The sequence below is a fragment of the Anopheles coluzzii genome, chromosome X (assembly GCF_943734685.1).
Source record: "Anopheles coluzzii chromosome X, AcolN3, whole genome shotgun sequence".
Taxonomy (NCBI): Eukaryota; Metazoa; Arthropoda; class Insecta; order Diptera; family Culicidae; genus Anopheles; species Anopheles coluzzii.
The window spans coordinates 19,058,372-19,071,585 of NC_064669.1; the positions used below are offsets into that span (position 1 = coordinate 19,058,372).

General features: G+C 47.4%; 1 protein-coding gene across 5 annotated transcripts in view; it reads left to right on the plus strand.

The window, feature by feature from the left end:
• Positions 1-13,214, plus strand: part of LOC120957591 (uncharacterized) — a 36,399-nt gene that overhangs the window by 9,057 nt on the left and 14,128 nt on the right. Inside the window, exon 1 of one of the 5 annotated variants that reach the window (XM_040379891.2) lies at positions 9,464-12,589. The exons of 3 other annotated variants lie outside the window; for them this stretch is intronic. The gene's annotated coding sequence lies outside the window, so the exon portion shown is untranslated. One more of the 5 variants, XM_040379899.2, reaches the window with a different exon arrangement.

Consider the following 13,214-nt stretch of genomic DNA (forward strand, 5'->3'; position numbering starts at 1 on the left):
ATCCGTTGCTGGTGTACAAAGTGTACAAGAGATGAAGGTTGCTTCGTTCTTCCACCCTTTCTTGAATCATGATATAGATGTTTTCTTTGTTGATTGAGAAGAACAGCGAGGAAGAAGCAATTGGCAAGACATGGCATGAAGACACCAGTATTCTTGCAGATGTAGACGGGATGTGAATGTGATTGTAGCCAGTTTCAAGATGGCTGCGCTGAATAGAGGAGACGCAGCACTGAGAGACGCATCGGTGTGTAATCATTGCTTTCTGGAGATCAGACAATAATCTCGTTGCTGATTGCTCCGTTGCGCTTAGAGGGGAGGAGGGACGCGCGCAAAAACAACACGCTGAGACACACCGGGAAGATCGTTTGGAGCGATTCTTCTGATCTTTCATTCCGCTGTGCCCAGGAAAGGAGGAGACGAAAATGTTAAGAAAAAACAGTGTAGAAGAAAAGAAGAGGCGACACGGTTGGCTGCTGACTTTGGTTCGGGAAATTAACGCAATGCAAGAGGTTGGGGAATCTTCCAGGCCTCAAGGAGTTCACCTCGGCAGCTCTTCAGTGGAGATGGAAGGTTACAGGTGCGTGTTGCGCAGGCATGGGGAGGCGACGGGTAAAGCGAATTGATCTGCTGCTAGGTAGGCTGGGTTCGCTGAAGCTACATCAATTTCGCTCTGCCCATCTTCTTTGTTCGTTAAAATTTTATGCTTCTCTCCTTACGGTGTGTGTGGCGTCATTCTAGCTCTTTTGAGGGCTCCGTTCAGGTTCAGCTGCTGCTGTTTCTTCAGCAAGGGAAGATGATTGTTCCCTCCAATTTGTTGTACTGGTTCCACCAGAAGATGAAGGTTTTCCCGCCTCTTCAGTATGTGTGCGCGTGTGTGAGTCTGTTGTGCAGCAAGAGTAACTTCATCACTTTCGTGAGGAACCTATTGAACGAATTAATTCACGTTTCGATATGAAGAATTCTTGTTCTGGCGCATTTTTGGGGAGCTCAAGAGTGCATCAAAACTCAGGGACGTGAGTGTGTGTACACGCGCACAGACTCACACACCTGTCATCCGTCCTCCGGGCTGCTTTGCAACCCCGGTTTATGATGGTGGCCGTAAGCGATGAACAATAGTGGCACGCTGGAAGACGACGCCGTACGGGCGTTAAGCATCGTCACACACAACAAATGGGACAGGTGCGACATTTTATATATTCCTTTTTTCTGTTAGTCAATTCGCCAATATCGGACACACAAAGTCGGACAATAGTGAATGATGAAATGTTCCAAAATGGAGTATCTTCACTTAAGATAATAAAAATGTCGGGATGGAATCAATGAGTGTGAACCTTGGGAGAGTGTAGATATTTTCGGGACAGATGTCCCACGACAGCAGACATTTGAGAAACTCGTGTAAGCAAGATTAGCAGCAGGTTCTAGACAATGGACTGCTCCAATAACTCCATATTGCTAAGATTGCTTGAAAGGAGATTTTCATGATGACCTAATGTATCATCCACAATGTTTCCACATGTGTCCATATAACTTTTGTTCTGTATAAGTGGTCGGTATGTGTGTGGGGGGACGTACTGATGACAAAGCAAAGACACACAACGAACAAAAAAGTAACAGCAGAATCAAATGACGGTAACGTTAGTACCGAAACGTGCTGTCATCATCATGTGTGTGTTGCTTGGCCTGCGAGTACTCACTCCCGCGGTTTGTTCGTGCTGATGACAATGAAAGAGCGACTTCCACCTCGCGCCCCCTCCCGTTTTCCACCGCACGGGGATAACACATCCGCACAAATCCTCTTACTTTCCACATTGCCTCCCTTATTTTTTTTCTTTTACGGGGAAGGGGGTTCATCATTTCGCGCATCGTTACCCTGCCAGCACCTCCAGCTCTTCTCCGGCTGGTGTGGGCTGGGCCGTGGAGGCGACGATGTTGATGTGATAATGCTTTTGACGCATTTTGTGTGTTAGGTGGGTGATTTCCATATCAAGGGAAGGTGTTGCAGACAGAAGTAGGGAGGAGGCAGCGGGTGTCATTTAACGGCTGCTGGATATGTGCTAATGCGCGACGAAACCCATCAGTCCCCCCCCCCCTTCCCCTCCTGGAGGACGCCTGTGTCATCTTCGGTAGTCAGGTATTGGAGGAATAGTTCACTCATAAACCATGCCAAGCTGGGCAGACTATTTTAGGACAGAATAGAAACAAACTACTCATTCGCCATTTTGGTTTCAACTTCCCTCCGCACGTGGGTGGTTTTTATTTCAACCCAGCCAGGGCAAATCAGGACGCAGTTGGTACGGCTTCCCTCTTCCAATTTGCTCTGCGGTCTCTGTGCATCCCTCTGTGTGTGTGTGTGTCTTTGTGTGTGTGTGTCTCCCAGATGGGAACTGAAAGCCATACAAAAGAGGCTGAAATGTGCGCTCCCCTTGCATGTTGTATATGCTCTAGAAGAGAGAGAGAGAAAGAGAGAGATTGTGACAGAGAAAGAGAAATATATAGAGAAAGAGAGAGAGAGAGAGAAAGAGAGAGGTGCAAGAGAATATCATCCGACAGGCCACCTAGGAGTTGCCGATCGATTTTAGTTGCTTCTATCCCGCACACAACCCGAGGACGTAACACGTGTGTGTGTGTGTGTGTGTGTGTGTGTGTGTGTGTGTGTGTGTGTGTGTGTGTGTACACCCACCAGCTTTTTGTACACACGAGAACGATCCGGTGAGAGTTGAAAAGATGAAGCTACATATTCTCTTTTCCTCCCGGGTGTGGGTTGTGCGCCTTGCATTACACCCCAATCCTGCTATCCCGACCACCCTGTTATTCACAATCGATAAAGTGTAAAGCATGTGTGATGACACCAGCAGCAACAGCAGCACCAGCAGCAATGAGCGACTGTGATTGGCTTTCTTCGAGCGCACCAATCTCAGCCAATCGTCAGGATCGTCTCTAGTTTCGGCGAGGGGTGCCGAAGCGAGATGAGACAACAAAAAAGATGGCCGCCAGGCCCAGAGATGATGATGGCGGACGATGCGCAAAGAGCATCGCCCTCCTTGCGTTATGCTTATTGGAAAACCCTGCGCAATCCATTCCAATGATTTAATGTGTTTCATTTCCTGTGTTTTTTTTTAATGTTTGTGTGTACGTGTGTGTATGCTCTTTGGGAAAAAGAATGATCAAATTTGTGTGTTTTTTTGCGTTCCTTTTCGTTTGCCATTCCCTTTGTTGTTTCCTTTGCATCTTCGTTTTGGCGGAGCTCTGCTTGGGCGCGCTCTTTCTAGCGATTTTTCTATCGCTCTGTCTCTCTCTTTCTCTACCTCGCTCCTTCTCTATTCTCTTCGGCTACTGCCAAGGGATGGTTGTGGATGGTGACTCTGTTATCGATCCAAACTTCTGTGCTTGATGGTGATGCTTTGTGTGCAAGGCCTGTTCTTTTCAGAGTTGCTTCTAGCACCCTCTCACTCCCCTCGCAAACCCATACACAGCGAGCTGCACACCCGGTGGAAGGCCGTTGCGAAAAAAAACAGCCCCCCCCCTCTATTTTTTTGTTGTTGTTGTGCTGCTCTGCTGCTGCTGGAGCCTAGCGAGAAACGGCGGAATGATGATGCGCTCTTTTGCTGTTGCTGCTGGTCCCTCTTCACATTGACCTGCGCACACGGAGCCTATTTCGGAGCCTTTTTTCAGCAGCAGCACCGATCACCACCGCGCTGCTCGTGCGATGGCGGGATGGGAAGATATAACTGCAGGAGCAGAAGCAGCGCCCGCTGTCTGGAGGGTAAATGGAAGAGGCATTAAACCTTAATCTATGTGGTGCGCACTCCTCGGTGGCCACTCGGTTCTCCTGATCCGTGTATTGGCTGCTTGCTGTAACAGTGTGTGTGTGTGTGTGTGTGTGTGTGTGTGTGTGTGTGTGTTTGTACTATAGGGGCCGTGCTTCGAGAAGATGGCACGCATTTCAACTCAATTTCGTGATTTCATTAGCTTAAAAGCCGCTTATCGGGCGACAGGCAACCGATATGCTCCTCCAGCTCTTTCAAACAGAGGCATAAAAGGCAGGCGCACAATTGATGAACAGAGGAAGATGGTATGAAATTATGTTTCTTTAGCAGTTTTTAGTTAAAAGAATTTAATTTCCCAGTCGTTAATTTCTATGCTCAAACCATTTCAATCAACTTTCCTAATGTTCTTATCTAGGCAATAATGTATTTCTTTAAGGCATATACAAGTTTGCTATATCGCACCAAACGTTGACTTTAATGTGATACAATTATCCCTGAAATCTGGAAAACCCTACCGATGTGGAGTTGGATGCTATAACCTGCTGCTAATAATGCTATGTTCGCAAAACAAACTCCCAACCTTCTCCTGTAGTAGTTGGGACCACTACCCATCACCTCGCTCCAACATCAACACAATGGTGCGCATCTCCAAGGATTCCGGACCGTCTACGGACGGTTAGAAGGCATCGGAAATGTTTCGGGCGGAGGTTTTAGAAGATTCAGTGGCCAAGAGGGTGGCAGAGACACTTACCCCATTATTGGATGCGAATGGAGTAAAAAGAAGGAGGAAGTATACGAATCGTTCGTACGAGCGACTGAGACAGGACGCCTGTGTGTTTATGTATATGTATGGTATACGGATATAAATTTTACGCGTCGATGGAGGAAATTCTTCACATTTCTTAGGCAATATTTCTTGCCCCCCTTTCCTCCCACAGCATATGCCTTTTTGTTTTTCGTGGAAGGGACTGACATTGCGGCCATAAGAAAAGCTATGAGCTAACGAGAGGGAAAGAAGCGCGTACTAGCGACACATAAACGCGTACAAGAGAGAGAAAGAGAGTGAGAGAGAACCAGAGCACTTTCACGTTCTTCTTCCCTGTACAATTCCAGTGCTCCTTCATCCTTTTGCCTGTTTAGTTTTCCGATGTGTTGAGGTTCCTTCATCCTGCCGCAGCCATTATTTGTGAACGCCTGATGTTCGCTGCCACGGTAACGGCTCGGAAGTTGAGTATAGGTGTCTCCCATAACTATTTCTCTCTCTCTCTCTCTCTCTCTCTCTCTCCTCTCTCTCTCTATCTCTCCTCTCTCTCTAAATTTTTATCTCTCTCTTTCTCTCGTATTACCTTTTTACCTTAAAATAAACGCTACCAACCCACGCGTTAGGTCAAGTTCGTTCGTTGGAATCGATTGAGCTCTCTTCGGGCTTTGGCTTTTTCATCTGAACTTTCCATACCCATTGAGCTCGGGACGTGTTTCCCTCCCCTCACCCTTCTACGCATACCATAGATGTATATGAACAGCTTTATGTGTCTTGCGGGGCTGTTTTGGAATGGGAATGGTGATCCTGAATGTGGGGAGGAAGATTATGGTGCAGCTTTTATGTGTGTAACACGAAAGGAAGCAGTTTATGTTGATCCGGGGAAGGGGAGTGGGAGCGAAACGTGTTGGTGGATTTCCGGTGGTGTGGGTCGTTTTTTAAGCAGAAATACACACTCACACGCGCAACTCACGTTTGAGGGAAAATCCCATTGTGCACAGAGACAGCATGTTTAGCGTATTGCGAAGGGTACATTCTCGGAGGCGTACGAGATTCGATGGGAAGAAGATTGTACAGGGGAATATAACCCATGACTCACCCCCACATACAGCACACACACACACCAACAGGATTGCAAACGGTATGGTTTATTTGTGTGAGTAACTGGAGTGGTGGATTGGATGAATTTTAGATGGAAAACGGAAGTGGAAGAGCAGCAGAGCAATATACAGGATACACAGCGACCCTACGAAATGGGGTTGGCTGGCTTTGAACACCATCTTTTCGAGCTGTTATTGCTAAAAAGGGAGTTTTGGCTCTATACAAGTGTCGTGTGGTCTCATCTGCGCTAACACAATATCGTATCCCCGTGATAGCGAAAGAACAGTACCGAGATGCAACCCTCCGCGCGAGGGTTTCAGAAGGGAGAACTCTAAAGATAGTAGTGGCTGAAACAGAGGGTCGCAATAGAAGATGGTGGCATCGCCAAACAGAGAATCGTTGAATATTCCTCCCCCTCGTGTCGTGCATTATGTGTTGGCGTTGCGTGTGGCGCCATCTTGTTTTTGTGGACTTCCTCCAGTCAAGTACACCTGCCTGGCACCTATTCCACCCTGAGCAGTGAGCGCTCCTTCGCATCTCCAGAACTACGGAGATAACGAACCCCGACCGAGCAGTAATGGGGTGGACGAAGGACACACGACCGGAAATGAATGCTTTCCCGCTCACACTAATGTGTAATTTGTCAAGCAGTGTTGCCGCGGAGCACAGTGCAGAGGGGATGAAGACCCCACACCCTTGTGTAGTTTGCGTCGCTTTATTCTTTTGTCCTCCGCTCCCCATGGAAGTAATTTCTCGGGAAATCTCACCCATAGGGATTTACTGCTGCACGACGACAAAACAAACACACACCAGAAACACAAAAATGCTAGCATGCATTCCTGACATCCCCCTCCCCATGCCCATTTACACACACATATCGATCGGACTCTTGGAAAATAAAGGGGGAACCAGGTAGTGGGCGCAGAAATCCTGCCAGACGAGGAGTGCTGTTCGTTTCCCTTATACAACAAGATTTCGTAATGTTCTCTTGGTTCGTAGTGGATCTCGGTCGTTGCTCATCTGGTCCCTGGACTAGGAGAGGAAAGGTTTTGGTATATAATTTTAGGAAGCAAATGACGTAATATGTCTTCCTTATGGGACCGAGTAAATAATGCGAAAAGCCAGGCGACAGATGTATAAGGTAGCAGAGGGAAAGAGAAGTGAATTACGGCGAATAGGAGATGTTGAAGAATTGTTACGACAAGCAGTCCCGAAAGACCTGTCCTAAGCTCTTGATTCCCTCAAATAACGTCTGCAATATTGGAGATTTTGAAAAAAATGAGCTTGAGCTTCTGCACCTCTTGAAGTATATCAGTTTCTACAATATTTGGAGCATAAAAAGGCACCAGTACTTTGAGTACTTTTTTTCAAACGATCTCCATGCTATTCAACGCCCAAATTGAGATAGTGCAGTCTAAGATATCTGACTGTGCCGTGTGCGAAGAGCTCCATGATATATTGTATGTGAGTGGTTTTTTTGTCTTAAGCTTCTCTATATTTTCTCGCCGGAGGCATTAGCTTTTACTTACTCTGCAGCGGTGACAGTATACCGAGGCATCTAAAATCAATATTATCAGTGTCACAGTAGTGCCTCTTGTATGAGTCTTTGCGGTATACGTTCATCTTGTCTGTCCATGAGAAGACACTTTTGTGAAGAGGCAGCAGGAAGTGGTGGACGAACTAATCGCATAATTTGATTAGGGCGCTCTGCACCAATCGCCCAGCGGAGAAGCAGGACGGTTATGGTGTCTTCTCTCGGGCGTGGGTGACTGCATATAGTCTAGGTGCCTATAATTGTGTTTTGCTGTCATGCTTAGCTTCAAACGCAGGATATTGAAGAAGATGGCGACTGCACGAGCTTTAGTATTGGATGTTTCATCGACCCTCTCTCTACCTTTCTCTTTTTGACAGTTTTTAGAAGACAATCACCATCTTCTGTTGAAGTGGATCGATACAGTCAATTAATGGTATGTGATGGTATCGGTGTTTAAGCTCTCGAGGTCACTGTCGCTACACAATGTTTGCAATGTAACTCACAGGAATGGAGAGCTCTAAACGCGAGAATAATATATATTAATGTAAAACAGAAGTCACGCTTATTCGATCGGTTAGGTAAAAGGCGTTGGTCTGCGCTGTGTGCGACGCAAGGTGCGGTCAAGGTTGTAAATGATTTCAGATGCTCAATCACCTTCAGAGTCTATGTTTTTTTTTGCTATGAGAATGGAGTGGAGCAAAAAAGGTGGATGTTACGAGGGTCAGTCGATAATAAAATATGAACACCTCTCAAATTCTACCTCGTCTTTCGCTATTGATACATGATGAAATCTTGAACAAGAAATATACGAACTAAAATTGTCATGTCAAACGGTAAATACACTAGCAAACAAGCTAGAAACGATACTTTCCCAAGGGCGAGAAAAGCGACAGCCAAATGCGCGAAGAGGAAATGGGCTAGTGAAGAAACGCGAGGAAACCCAGGTGGCCGAGAGGATACAGGGGGAGCAAAAATCCGCCATTTGCCAAGAGCGGAGAGATATGCGTTCTGTTTTGCGCAGGACTTTTGAACCGTTGCGAAATGGCAACCACCATCATACCAAAGCGAGTGGAGAGTTGCGGATTGTAGGAGCGGTGGCGCTCCATACCCCACTCGGGCATATCAAACGAGAAAAAAAAACACGAGGGGGGAAATGTTAATGTTCATTTGGGTCGGTTGATGTTATTTTTTTGTGCGCCAGGTGGTATTGGTACGGGAGGAGATTTGTCTTCGATTGCCGTTCTAAAAATGGAAGGGACTTTGCTGCTGCTCTGACGCTGCCAGGAGCGTTCGAAATTTATAAAAAAGAGTGTGGACGAGCTCCTACTTCATTTTTTCCACACTTTGTCTGTAGAATTAGAGCAAGCGGAGGGAGTGCCCATGCAATATAACCAATTATCTGAAGCCTTCAAACAAGCAAAACTGTTTGTACAGTTAACTGTTATACTCCGATAAAGAAGATCATCACCATGTCCTCGATCAAAAATATATTAACGCTTGCTACGCCGTGATGAAGATCAAGCAAAAAGCGAGAATGATAATATAGAGGCCTACCTTGATATGTGTACACCTTTATATACGTGCCTTTCCCATCCTCTCGTGATCATCATTAACGACTTCTCATTGCTTTATCGTGGCCACTCCAACCTCCTGCTTCTCCAATGACCTTAGACATCGGCCTGTGTACGTATGTAATGGCGTATATGTTCCGCCTTTCGAAGGAAGCAATCGTGGGGCAGTAATCGCGAAAGGAAGGAAGTACGAAAGACATATAACAGCAAAACAAGAGGGGCTTCTATCTCTCTCTCTCTCTCTCTCTCTCTCTCTCTCTCTCTATCTCTCTCTCTCTCTCTATCTATCTCTGTCTTCCTCTCTTTATCTCTCGTCGATGTGTGACGGACAAACTTCTTGGGGGCGATCAATGAAGGAAATAACGATGGACGTGTGTGTGTATGTTTTTTTTCACTATCAGTATTCTTCAAGGCCTCCTCTCGAGTCGATCTCTCGACTGCGTTATGATGACTCATTGTATAGATAGAGCTGACTTTAGTTATTGAATGTAGGCTTCTCTAGAATGGGTTTATTTTTCTTCTGGGGGGTTTGATCAGAATGCCAATTCTGATCTCATCAGCTATCACTACAACCAGTGGCGGATTTAGGGTGTTGGGGGCCCTAAGCGTTAAAAGGAGCGGAGGCCCCCCAGTTGGTGTCGAGCGGGGGGGGGGGGGGGGGGGCTAGGTGCATATTGTTGCATTAGGTTTTGAATCACACACACCTCAATGGTTTGCTGGCGGGGGGGGGGGGGGGGGGGTGGGGGGGGGGTGCTTAGAATCCCTGTACTGGGCCCCTATAGTTTATGAGTCCCTTCATCCATAGGGCCCCTAACTAGCACAGAAGCTCTTGCTGACACTACGGTACACATTGTTCTATATGCTGAAATTTCCTTACTCGGGGCCCCTACATTGACGGGGCCCCCCGCGGCCGCTCAGTCCGCGCACCGTTAAATCCGCCACTGACTACAACGCGTGTGTGGTTGTAGTGTATTGGAGCCGCGTTGTCTTTTAGGACACACTCGCCTTGGACGACTTCTCCTGCTGATGAAGACAATCAGAGTCAATCAAACACGGCCAAATATACCGATAAACCGCCTGCAACTAAAAAGAGAAGAAACACAGCCCCCAATAAAGGTAAACTATATCTGTGGCGCGTACCCTTCTGCCTTCACCTGGCCGTTGGAGAAGACTACACGCCCTTAGCACATCAAGGGATTTTCGGTTTTCTGTGGTGGACCTGGCCTGTTTCCGTGGCAACCAATCAATAAGATTTTGCCTCGTCGTGGTGTGTACCCTCTGGCAAAACAAGAAGCAAAAGCTCCAACTGCTCTCTCTCGGCTAAGGCGCGCATACATGTAGCGTGCAGGAGAAAAGGTGAGGCACGACAACAGCTAACAGTAGAAGGAACGGACCATCAAGCGAAACGGAACGATACAGGAGAAGCAGAAAGGGATCTAAAAGAAGCGAAGCAGGCAGGCAGAAACCACCCCCGACGGTTGCCCTCTCCTGTAGTTGTTCCAATCGAATCCTGCTTCCTTTCAATCTGTTGTCATTCTGCTGCTGGCGTCGCTGTGTTGCCTTCCTCTTGTCTCTGTGCTCGTTGCCTCTGCCCGGTTTATTGCCTTCCCAACCCTTTCCAAGCGATTGTTTAAAAATGGAAAATAACCGACAGAATTCGTCGCTGCGCTCCCCCCTCAATGCCCCTTCCCCGCAACCCCTCCATTTGACGGCACCAGCAGCAGCAGCGCGTCCTTCTTTCGTGTTCGTGATGTGTCGTGTTCGTTACGGTTGGGTAATTTTATTCCTCTTCCTTGGATAGCAGCAGCAGCAGCAGCAGCTCCACCACACTCTCCCCACCAGCCATTCACACTCGACTCAGGCTTGTCACGCTGTCTCTTTCTATGCTTCTCTCTCCCTTTCTTTCTCTCTCTCTCTCTCTCTCTCTCTCTATCTATCTATCTCTTTCTTTCTCTTTCTGTCGCAGTTTCTGTTTGCCCTGCCTCACCTTTCAGGTTTTCGCTCTATATCCTCATCTGTGTTAGATCAACTCTCACACGGGATATCTAAAAAAAACCGTTGAGACCATGGAGGATCTCTCCATCTCTGTCTCTCCCCATTAGCCATGTTTGTGTGTGGGGGTATGTGTGTATGTGTGTGTTCTTACGACTTCAGGGTGTACCAGGCTAAACCCGATGGCAGATAACAAAGCGTGGGGCAGGTGGCAAACGAAGGAGTAGCAGAACGGATACCAAGCTGCGTCTTGCTCTGTTTTTCATTCTCCAATCTCCAGCATGATACGTTTGCGCAAGACCAGGGAAAAGGGATGCTTGTGTCGTAGTCCGCACTCCATCCACCCTCCAATCCACCCTGCCATCCACTCTGTGTAAATAATCTCTCGCACAACTCCCTGACAGCAACTCCTTTTCGTTACCGGAGTCACTTTCCGCGCCATATTGTTGTATTGTGGGCTTTTGATGATTGATTATGGCGTACGTGTATATATATATGTCTGTGTATGTGTTTATGGGGTGGGAGGGTGTTCGTTTCCGTAGCAGCGTGCTATGCTACTATTCCTTTGCTGTAGGGGATGATGTGTGGATAAATGGGCTTGAGGAGGCGTACGGTGGCACACTGTGCTGGGTGGAAGAGAATGTACAAATAAAGCGGGAGAATATATCACAAAGGGAAAGGGATCTGACGGCGCGTACAATCATGTCATCTCGAACGAGCGAATCCAGTTCTTCGTTTTGGGATTGGATGGGATTGTCTTGCGATGCGCGCAGACACCACGCAGCGACCAGCAGCGGCAGAAGCTCCGACAGCAGCCAATCATGTGTGACCGAGCCTACGAAAGAGAAAGAGAGAACAGAGATCAACCAGACAGCAGGGACGCAGACACAAGCTATGGAACAGAGCTAGCAGGAGGCAGCGCAAAAGAGCCTTATTGGTTGAGCGTGTATGATGGGGAGCGACGCTGTGAGGACATCTTTTTGGTGTGCGCCAGCTGCCGCTGCTGCAGCTAACCGTACAAAGGGAGAGATTGTGCTTGCGGGGGTGATTTTTTTTTTTCAGATAGATCCCGAAGCGAGAATACTCACAGTCTTCAAAAGGAGATAGCCTATAAAGGCTAGGGCGTGCATGAGCAGCTTGCTCGGGCTTCAACAAACCAAACCCTGGGAGAGAGCCATCGCTGCTTGTTACGTATCGAATCTACCCCGCAAAATGCAAAGGGTGTGTGAGATGTGAAAATGGATGGCGAGCGCAGTTGAACTCTCTCTCTCTCTCTCTCTCTCTCTCTCTCTCCCTGTATTTATCTCTCTTTCCTCCATGCGAGAAAGGCTACTGTTGCTGCTGCCGTGCTCTAGGATACAAGATCACGCTCCTCTTGTAGTTGCTCTGCGCTCTCACGTGCGCTCTCCGGTGCGCTCAGCTCCTATTTATCGTCCGGGTCTTAGCAGCTTCGGCTGCTTTCGACCTCGGTTCAGTCTGGGATGCGAGCTTCAGGTGAGAAGAACGTACGCGCGTGTGTGTGTGTGCGCACGGTGTGTGTGTACGGCCGGAACGTTCCGCGCAGCAGCTCTAGAGCAAACAGGAGGGGCTCACCTACCCGCTCACAGTGACGGGACAGAGAGTGGCACGATCCTGGCACCTGGGACAGAACTATCGCGTATGGGGTACTTGGTGAAGCTTCCCGTTGATTGCAACTCCTCTGTGTACTGAAACTCCTTGCTACTAGTGAGTTGTTTGCTGTGAATAGTGTATAATTTGATGTGAATAGTGTGGGAAAGGTGTGATTCTGTTCATTGAAGTATAGCTGGAGCGTGATATTTGTCAAACCCTGTCACTCCTGTTTGAGGAGACTACTCAGCCTGAAGTACGTAGTCCTAAAGATCATTTTAGATACATTCATGTTCTCATTCTTCGTATGCCTTGATGAGTGTATTCGTTAGTTTCAGTCATATAGTGTTTAGTGTTGAAGGAATCACTATTCTCACTCGCGCTGTGTGTGAAGCCTTACAAATATGTGCCATGTGTCAAGCTGTGTAGAGATGCAGGAGTATTTATTTATTGATTTATTTGATAATTTTTTTCAACTCTAGTAATATCCAATATAGAATATTTCCTTCTGCACATTACTCGTTAGTGTTTGTCACAAGAGGTGGGATTCAATTTTATGTGTATCTTTGTGTGAAGGGACCAAGGTGTAGAATGGTACCAATATCCCAATGACCGTTTAGGGTTTGAAAGAAACTTAACTAAAATCCTTGCTGTATGTTCGTCATCCCCCGGGTGTGATGGCTCTTCAATCAATACGCATCTACACGCATACACTACGTACGTAGTATTACTATTCCCCGTTGTGGAGGATGGTGAATGACTACAATCAACTACATGGGAGAAACCCCCACCCTGTTCCATCTGTAACGAATTCAGTGTAACGTACGTATGTGCGCGCAGTGCTCGGGACGGTCGTCCTCTGCAAGGCTTCCCCCCACTTC